Source organism: Macrobrachium nipponense, chromosome 15 (assembly GCF_015104395.2).
Source record: "Macrobrachium nipponense isolate FS-2020 chromosome 15, ASM1510439v2, whole genome shotgun sequence".
Classification (NCBI taxonomy): domain Eukaryota; kingdom Metazoa; phylum Arthropoda; class Malacostraca; order Decapoda; family Palaemonidae; genus Macrobrachium; species Macrobrachium nipponense.
Window position 1 is genome coordinate 78,256,726 of NC_087208.1, and position 10,000 is coordinate 78,266,725.

The window sequence follows — 10,000 nt, forward strand, 5'->3', positions numbered from 1 at the left end:
CAATTTCCAGATCAAAATTCCATCTCACAGCTTCACAGATACTGTATGCAATGGGATGCCTTGATTAACTCTCGCTTACATCATTACTACAGCGCAACGAACACTCACTATTCTTATTAATTCCTTTCGAACCTTTCTCTTATCCTTATCCTTAAGCATTCTGGTAAACCAGTCAACCCACACCTTCACTACTGTAATACAGTGTTTCGCCCACAATCGAGTAAGCTCGCATAGATTTTAATATGTTAACTGACATTTTTCAACTGTTATAGACATAAGTTTCGCTAAATTTACACTAGGACTTTTCACTCTTGCTTTAACTAATGGTCAGATAACTCCCTCCACTGACAAAAGAACTGCATCTTCCTCAAACAACCTTTCAAAATTTTCGTCTTTTATTTTTCGGTTAATTGCTCGAGCGAGAGATTCTCTCTCTCTCTCTCTCTCTCTCTCTCTCTCTCTCCTCTCTCTCTCTCTCTCTCAGGAAAATGGCAAATTTTGTATTCAATCTCCCAGGAACCTTCTCAGACCCATTTTTACGCTGAAAAGCCTTATTGTTGGGTGAATAATACCAGTGCAAAAATTGAAGGACATTCCGTACATTAAGAATTTCGTATTCCAAGTGGCCTTTCAGTTCCTTAAGCTTTTTCAATGCTCAAGGATGAAAGCACCTAAACAGATTTCATAAAGTATAGGCAATTTGATGTCCTTCCAAAACGCATTTCGTGTGGATATTTTCTTTTTTTCTTTTATAGAGAAGGATGGAAATAAGCGAAAAGAGAGCAAGGCCCCTCTGACCACGCTATGATTGTGAATTAACAAAGTTGATTTTTAGACTATTTTGACAAGCTTTCACCTAATAAGCAATTCTGTAGCGATACATCAATCGTGGCGTATAGCCCGTCCAATAAAGGCCCTATTCTATAAGGATAATTCCTGTTTTGTTTATGAATAATATCTGTTTATAAATAATATCAGTTTTGTTTATAAATAATATCTGTAAACAGTTATTCTATAAAATAAAATAAGTTTGCAGGAAGGTTTAAGACGGTCATCAATACAGTATACGCTATCCGAATTGTTCTTTTGCATTTGTTAGAGTTTAGTAAAATAAAAAGGAAAACATGTTTTTCACAATAAATTCTTTGTGTCACCTAATCATCTCAGCATTGCTTATTTGGTAATGCTAAATTTGATTTTTTTTTTCTTTTATAATCAAAAGGGGTATGTCGGGGCATTTCATGAGTACCCAATTATATAAGGCTTAATGCACTCCATAGCGATCATAATTTTTCTTAATTACATTCTCTCTCTCTCTCTCTCTCTCTCTCTCTCTCTCTCTCTCTCTCTCTCTCTCTCTCTCTCTCTCTCTCTCTCTCTTTCTTTTATTCGATATTTACTGGAAAGCAAACGCGGCTAACAAACTTTTACTCATAATAAACTGAGAATATGTGCAAACCGGGTGGCATATTCCCGAATTGTAGCCGAGTACCAGGCAATCCCAGAAAAAAAACTAACCATAGAATCTTCTAGAAATTAATAATCCCATTATATTTCCCACACCCAAATTGCCGACCGAATATAGTTTGGAACTAACCTAACCTAACTCTTGCCTTTTTTCCAGCATGCCCTGGAATCGCTTCTTTTTGGCTTTAGCCTCTTAAACTAACATCATTCTCATGACACTGGAAGCATCCCTAACTCAGCTTCACCTCATCTAACCTAGGGGCATGGCAAAAAAAAAAAAAGGGCGGGGTTGGTGCAATGCTAGTATACATCTCGGGAATTTGCAACTGCAAAAGGTGCGCATCATCTTAATCATGTAGCGATGATAATAGTCGTATAATGAAGTAACACGCAACTAATTCTGAGAGCAAATACATATGATTTCCGAACCTAAGATATCCAACATAAGATATCCCTTCAACCATCCTAAAACATCGGTCTCTTCCAAATTAGTCTGCCATACAGCATCCCTTACCAGCGCGGCTGTTACTGTTTAGTGTTCCTGTACACTGGTCATCCTTTAGAACCATTTGGCTCTTTGATAAAGTGTGGAGTGCAGACCGCTCTCTTCCATAAATCTTACATGCACGCTACCGAATTTTAGGTGTTATTCCCAATATCTGAAGCAAACATGAAAGATAATTCTGGAAATGATTATACTTCTCTGCGTATCCAAGAAAAAGGTGGTTTACAGGACGGGATCTTTCAAGGACATGCAAACTAGATGGAAGCAATTTGGTCTTGTGTTCGCAGTATTTGTGAAATGTACTTACGATAAAAAAAGAAGATTAAGTAGATCGAATCTTCATCATTTAATCGAACGCTCTCTCAATCTGGCAACAATAATCACCCATTGGCACTCTCCGAAACGTCTCTGTGACCAGAGACCAATAACATGCGTGCAGTATCAATGAATATTTTTGAGTGAGGAAGTATTCACGTAATGTTATTATATGGTCACAACGGCAGGACACTTAAATGATAGTTAATGAAAGACATCACTGGCGTTCAATACTCGTCCTTTTTCAAACGTACCGAAAGGAAAAAAAAGAAAGAAAAAAAAATATTACCAGAAAGCTTTCCATAGCAGGAAGGATCTCATCAGAACGAAATTAGGATTGCTTAGTGATGTGCACCGCAAATCCCAAGTACTAATTACCTGAGAGAGAGAGAGAGAGAGAGAAGAGAGAGAGACGAGAGAGCGAGAGAAGAGAGGGAGAGGAGAGAGAGAGAGAATATCCTGCTTTCATAAAAAGCTTTAAAATGTTAATAACTTCATGGGAAAGAGTAAATTAGAACATTCGACCAATTTTGAATTAAAAGCTCATTTCCTATACTTGGCAGTTTCCTATCCTGTGTCTCTTCACTGAAATAAGGTAAGAAGGAAATTGTGCGATGACATCAAAGCTCTCAATGGGTTTTCAGCGTTAAATCATCTTTTTTTATTTATTTAGACAAAAGAATTTCGGTTTCACTACCCGTTTATAGAGTAAGAGATTTCATTGTTGTCCGCCTTTTAACCTATTTTCTACTTCAATACTTGAAATATACGTGGTCCTCAGCATTCTGCTGTACTTGCTGTCTCATTTACATGAAAGCGCGCGCGTACATATGCATGCATGCAGGCATGGGTGTATATATACATACATACACACATTATATATATATATATACTTATATAGATTATATATGCGTGTGAATATATATATATATATATATATATATATATATATATATATATATATACATCATACATATATATATATATATATATATATATATATATATATATATATATATATATGTATAGTTTGTGTGTTTATGTAATGTTCGCAGTGAAATACCGAAATGAATTTATGAGTAAATATTAGACCCATGTCTATTACCGCGCCTTTTTACTGTTACATACGTTCTTTAAAATGGTTAGACATAATTCAAGACCAAACAGAAAATAAACTATGAAAAACAATAAACTACTAAAAAACTACGAAACTCTTTAACTGAACTTAGTATAATCCGCCCACATCCACCACAAACATACATGGATGAAATTTTGCAAGGTCTTCGTATTTTCTCCAGGAAATAAGCGCATTTTCCTTTGGAAATGATTTCATTTGAAATCATTACCAACAGCATTTTTTTCTATTTCCTGTCATGAGCTCACTTATTATTTTCCTTGACTTTCCAGCCTCTTAGATATTTATGGAACCGAAATCGAGAGTTAGTATTAGATTACTGCGCTCTAGTTAATTTCCTACGTGTTACGATTAGGCAGAAAAGTCATTTATTCCCAGAGATGATAATTAGATTTGCTGCTAATTAAGGGGAATGTTAATCAAGGAAGTTCCTTTCTTAGTAGCAACTGGAACACTCACTCTCTCGTTCTCTGTTTCTTTATAATACATATACATATACATATATATATATTGTGATGGCTTGGTATCCACCATAATGATCACACTTACCAAAACACTTATCTGTATTCACAAAAACCAATACTTAGTCCACAAAAGGTGGAAAAATATTCATAAAAAGGTGTACAAACTCAATTCAAGGGGTCAAAGAAAATACTCTAATAAAACCCTTAATTTTAATACACAAATTACAGACAGGAATGACACCTGAACCTCATAAATACAATACATAATTAACAACACTCACACTTAATACTTAACACAGAAAACAACTACACACTTAAATGGACAAGTCATCAACACATATATACCAAAGGGTAGAGGGTCCAGAAAGGAGGAGACCAACGAAAAGAAAGAATATCCTGTTAAAATGCACACTAAACACCGGCGACTCCTCAAAAATAATTCTTGTAACTGTTCTCCACGTCTGGAGAATCACTCAAGGTGGTTGGGAAAAGGAAAGGTTCCCAAAAAGCTGTGGCAGAGGAAAGGGTTCCACCAAGTCCTGCCAAGACCGTAGCAGTGTGGCGTAGCCGTGATCACTTTACTCCAAATGCAGGGGCAATACTTTCATACCTGATGACAGAGAGGTCCCCTAGATAGCTTAACTTAGCCAAGGGTTGCTGAAAGGAGCTGAAAAAAATATAATCCTGGAAGGGGGAGAATTCCACTTGTCAGGACTCTCCAAAATCCAAAAGATTCCAGGATGCTTCAGCTACAGCAACAGTAATATCTTTCAGCGGTAGCAACAGCAGTCCCTTCTTAAATAAGGCTCAGAGAATGACTGCCTAAAACTCTTCACGGAGGGCTTGTCCACAAACAAGCATCATGAAAAATTAGAACAGTCGTTAGGCAAACCACAACATAAACAAGTAAACCACCGGCGAGGAGAAAACAAACTAATTGATCTAAATTTCACTGTCACTAGAAAGATAATGATAAGAAATAAATACAATAATGTTACACTATATATATATATATATATATATATATATATATATATATATATATATATATATATATATATATGCATATATATATATATATATATATATATGCATATATATATATATATATATATATATATATATATTATATTTAACTGATTAATGAATAATCATTAAGCACCAATGCTTCATTAACCGAATCAGTCAGTAAGTGTTCAAGTAATCGTTGGCATTTACCCTGCCAAATTTGTGGTTTTACTACACGAGTATAATTCTTTTCTTAAAGTATTCTTTTATATTCTTATTTTTGCTTATTGATTTAGTTTATTTCTGCCCTAACTTCCTTCTCACATCAAAAAATCTCTTTAGATCTATAGTAGGGGATTTATGGTCGATTACATCAATACCTCTTTAATCTATGTATTACACTGGAAAACGAAGATCACGGTATATACAATAACTCAAGTACAGTAGCAGCTTTTTAAAGCCTGCTTTCACGGCCGACTCTGATGAAAGACTTATCATGTGTTAGCAAGGTTACGTAAATAAGAAGCCTTGAAAGTGGCCTGGGAGAATCATTTGCCTCCGCAAACCTCCTCCAAAATGTCAAGTTTTAATGGTCAAAGACAACGGAAGGACGTCGAAAATGCCTTCATTTAGTGTAAGGAATGTTCGACCAAAATTTTACATTGTCCGGAGTTTGGTAGAACGAGTTTGTTCGAAATTAAGTTTCATCATTTACGAAAAATTTATAAATACAATATAAAAAATAACAGATAATGATGCAGTGATGGAACGGTTTCCCGTATAGAAGAAAAAGTAGCTTAAGCAGTGACTTCTGTATGCACCCTATTTGCTGTTTTTTTTTTTTTATTCTTTCTTTTTTAAGGAAAAATGACATCTAAAGAAAACTCTTTAATAATGATACTAGTTTGTTTAACTGAACCAAAGTAACAGCTCCGAGCTATATTTTATTATAGTAGATGATAATGTTCTACTACTCCTATAATGAAGCGGCATTGTTTTACACATTTAGTAGCAGAAATAATCAGGAGAAACAATGAATGCTGGAATTAGGTGGCAATATAATTATATCTGCATCCAGTCTGAATGATTTATAATTGTCCTCCAGTAACTTGAATCAGAGCAACCTTAGACTCGAAGGCAAATAAATCTTATTAGAAAATATGAACTTATAGGCAACAATATAACAAAGTCTTCCATTCTTTACTCATTCTTTTTTTTCTGGAAAATCGTGTTTAATTCTTTCAATAACATTTGAAATTATTTTAGGGGGACTTGACCATTCTTACGCTTTTCGAGGTCTCCGTTGAACTCAGCTTCTGATTTTAAGAGAAATAATATTATTTCGATGAAATTATGGTTATCTCTTGTTCCCGTATTCAGTAATTGCTTTTAGTAGGTATTAGTAGTAGTTTTGTAGATTAAATTTCGACACATCTTTTGAAGAATTTGACAATTTACGTCTTATATCTATTTCATTATGTCCTGCAATAATTTGCAACCTAAAAGGAATCACATTATATGAGTGCGCTTATCCTTTTTTGGGTTGCAACATGGGAGTCATGGGTGTCAGTGACTTAACATTACCAGCCATTAAGAGATATAGGATTTGACTTCAATTAGAATACATATTGAAGTTGAATCAGTGATCTACTCTGAGAATGGAAAATAACCCCTTCAACACGATAAGCTCTGGACTAAGTGGCTATATGTTTGTCACGGATTTTGTACATATTATTTTCATACTTTCTCTTCTAATGGCTGAGTGCATTAAGTCACTGTTTACCACGTACAAACACAACACCCCCCCACCCAAAAAAAAAAGAAGTTTCAATAATGGTTTGCATAGGAGCATTCATTATATTGATTCTCTTTGCGTGTAACCTATTCCCGAGAGATATCAAATACGGTATCAATGAACTTTTTGCACGCACGCTCTCACACACACACACACGCACGCACTCGAGATACCGTTTAATATCTAATTTGTTCCACCTCAGAAATAATACCGAAGCGATATTATAATTGATCGGACTTCAGTGACGAGTCACTTACCACCTCGACTCAATACTTGTTAACTGTAATTTCCGAGATAGAGCGGAATGGTGATATCAAACGACGCACACACTTACATATACATTTGCACATGTATGTATATATGTTTACTACGTATGTACATTTGCATGTAGATTCTACTACTCCGGATATTGTAACAGCCTCATCCATTAAGGACTAAGTGGGATCCAAGGATCCAAGGATCCAATAACAAAGGGGAGACTGAATAGACTGAAGCCGCTTCAGGCTCTGGTTCCTATTCCTTTAGAGACACCTTGGCCTGGGCTTGTTTACCATTTCATTAATACTTAGACACTGAGTAAGTGTGGTTTAGTCAGGTGTATGTGTAACTGGGAGTATGAATAATTCCAGCTCGTAATAGTACAATGGACATATCTGGGTGGTCGGAAAATCCGATACTCTTGTCGTATGGAGAACTGGCTCAAGTATTGTGTTCAGGAGTATCAGAAATTTGATCATCAATTTTGTTGCGGCAAAGACGTTCTCCCTGAAGGAAAGTGGCATAATTAAAACCATACATATCTAAGACCGATTAACCTCCGGATAAAGGACATAAATGTCATAAGCTTAGGCTTAAATAAACCACAGAAAGTTTATAAAATACCCCAAAGGTTGCTTTCTCCGCAAAAGGAACCCTTTTCTCTCTGGCTGACGTTTATATCTGCTTTGCAGTCTGGGTATTTTTTTTTTTTTTTTTTTTTTTTTAACAAAATTATTTTAGTAATATCCGTGCACTCTTACACACACTATCGCGCACACACGCAATATATATATTTTACATACACACACACACACAAACACACACATACATGAATAGAACAAAAGGTTAAGGTGATCAAAAAACAAATCAATAAAACTTACAAAAGTAAATGTCAATTGAGAAATGAGTAACACTTCGAGACAAATCATTTTGCAATTCTTATTTAAGATAATGACTGATTTTGGTAATCGGGAACTGCGTCACTGTGAAGCGTCCAGAACGCTAGAGGAAATAATGAAGAAAACGAGTAGCACGCACTGACATTAGAGGAGCGGACACTTCGATAAAGCTTGAATTAAAAAGAAACTTCATGCGATTCTGCTATACATGTAATCCATAGGGAATTCGAACTTTATAATAATTGCAGATCCATCTAATTTTGAGCAGATGTTATTGATACCATTATTACTGCATACGTAAGAAGCCTTAATGGTAATAACCGTTCTCCTGGCAGCCTTAAGTGGTAAATTTTCGAAGTGCTGTGAAATATTTTCTAATGATCCAAATAAGCAAGAGGAGTGGTACCATACATAGTTATTTGTTTTGGCTAGAAGCTACTTCACTTCCACTGAGAGAGGGGGAGGCTACAACTGTAAAGAAAGAGGTCGCTTATTTGTAATGCTGGCAATAAACGCTACAATAAACTACTCAATAAAGCTTATAGCCTCGATAAACTTTTCCTGTGGGAAAACGAGCAGTATTTGCCAAGAGTAATGAAATGGCCATCAGCAACAACTCTACGTTTTACTACTGGATTTTCTTTTTATAAAGGGGTCTACTTTAAGGGATCCAGTACCTATATCATGAAGAATTTACGAGCTCGATTGTTAAGCAAGTCAAAGCAAGCAATATAATGAAAATAAGCAAATTCAAGTTTAGTGTCAGTGTTACCACTGATATATATGCCATACCTAGAAAGGCGTCGTGAATAACTTAATGTTTCCTGCAAAGATGCTGGCTGTCTCGAAGCAAGTGTCGTGTCTACATTCATGACTCATGAACACAGACCTAAAAATTTACTTTTAGCAATATTACAGAATATTGTAGATATATGTGTAAATAGCTACAAGCAGTTCTTCTTATACCTTATGGAAGAAGCACACCAGGTACGAAAACAAATATACTTAGCAAAATACACAATAATGTACTAATCATGACATTTTTTAAAGAACCATGAGCCTCTACATATAAATGAGAAATGAATTAACGACAGTGGTTGAGAGTGGTAAGTATCAGCACGAGGACTTTAAAATGAAGATTTAGCATAAATTGTCTCTTTACAATGTTTTAGTCTTTCGTTCATTTTATTTTCTTTACTAATTAAGCGACGGAAAATATAAATATTTAAATATATATTTAAAACAAATGTAACGGAAACTGTGGAATGTCGTTAACTACCAGGTTGATTACAATACAATATAAAGCAGCAATCAAATGAACGAAATAAAGCATTACAGACAGCCCTTCATGAAAACAGTTACGTGAAATTATTCGCTTCGCTACAGACATATTATTCTCTCAATCTCTCTATCGTCTAAGACACTATATCTCTTCAGAAAGTATAAGGATGCCCCGATGTGCATCTCTTCAGAGTGTGTAAGGACACCTCGTTCTCTTTTGAGTTATGTTGTAGCTCCTAAATTAACCGTAAAGCTGACACGATCCCCGATAACTGTAACTTATGGCGTCATGTATCAAGGTTAACGTATTTCAAGTTGCTGTAGATAATACTAACGAATTGTAGCTTTCTGTCAAGTGGATCCATTTGGAGGTCTTACTCTGTAAAATCTTAATTAGAGTTAATACCAGTATTGGAGACAGAGAGAGAGAGAGAGAGAGAGAGAGAGAGAGAGAGAGAGAGAGAGAGAGAGAGAGAGAGAACGTTCCCACGCAAGAGGGAAATAAATCAATCAAGCAGCAGTAGTATATTTTTTCTAATGGTATAATTGAGAATACTCCGTTCATTTTGAAGACAAATTTTGCAAATATCTATTTGATAGATTTTCTATTCCCATGCATATAATATGTGCGGCAGACATGTGTGCAGTAGTAGCATAGTTCACATGGATTCTCATTACTTTGAAACCTTCTTTGCATAGTAGCGCGTATGTGGACTGTTTTCCTAAAGCAACAGATACTATTAAGCAATACAGAAATGATCTGGCTTCCAAATTAAAGCACCTTAATCGATAATGACTGATTATTCCTTCGCCCAGGAGCTATGCCGGAGGTCATCATCCGAAATCTAAACCTTTAATCCGCGTGTAATCTGG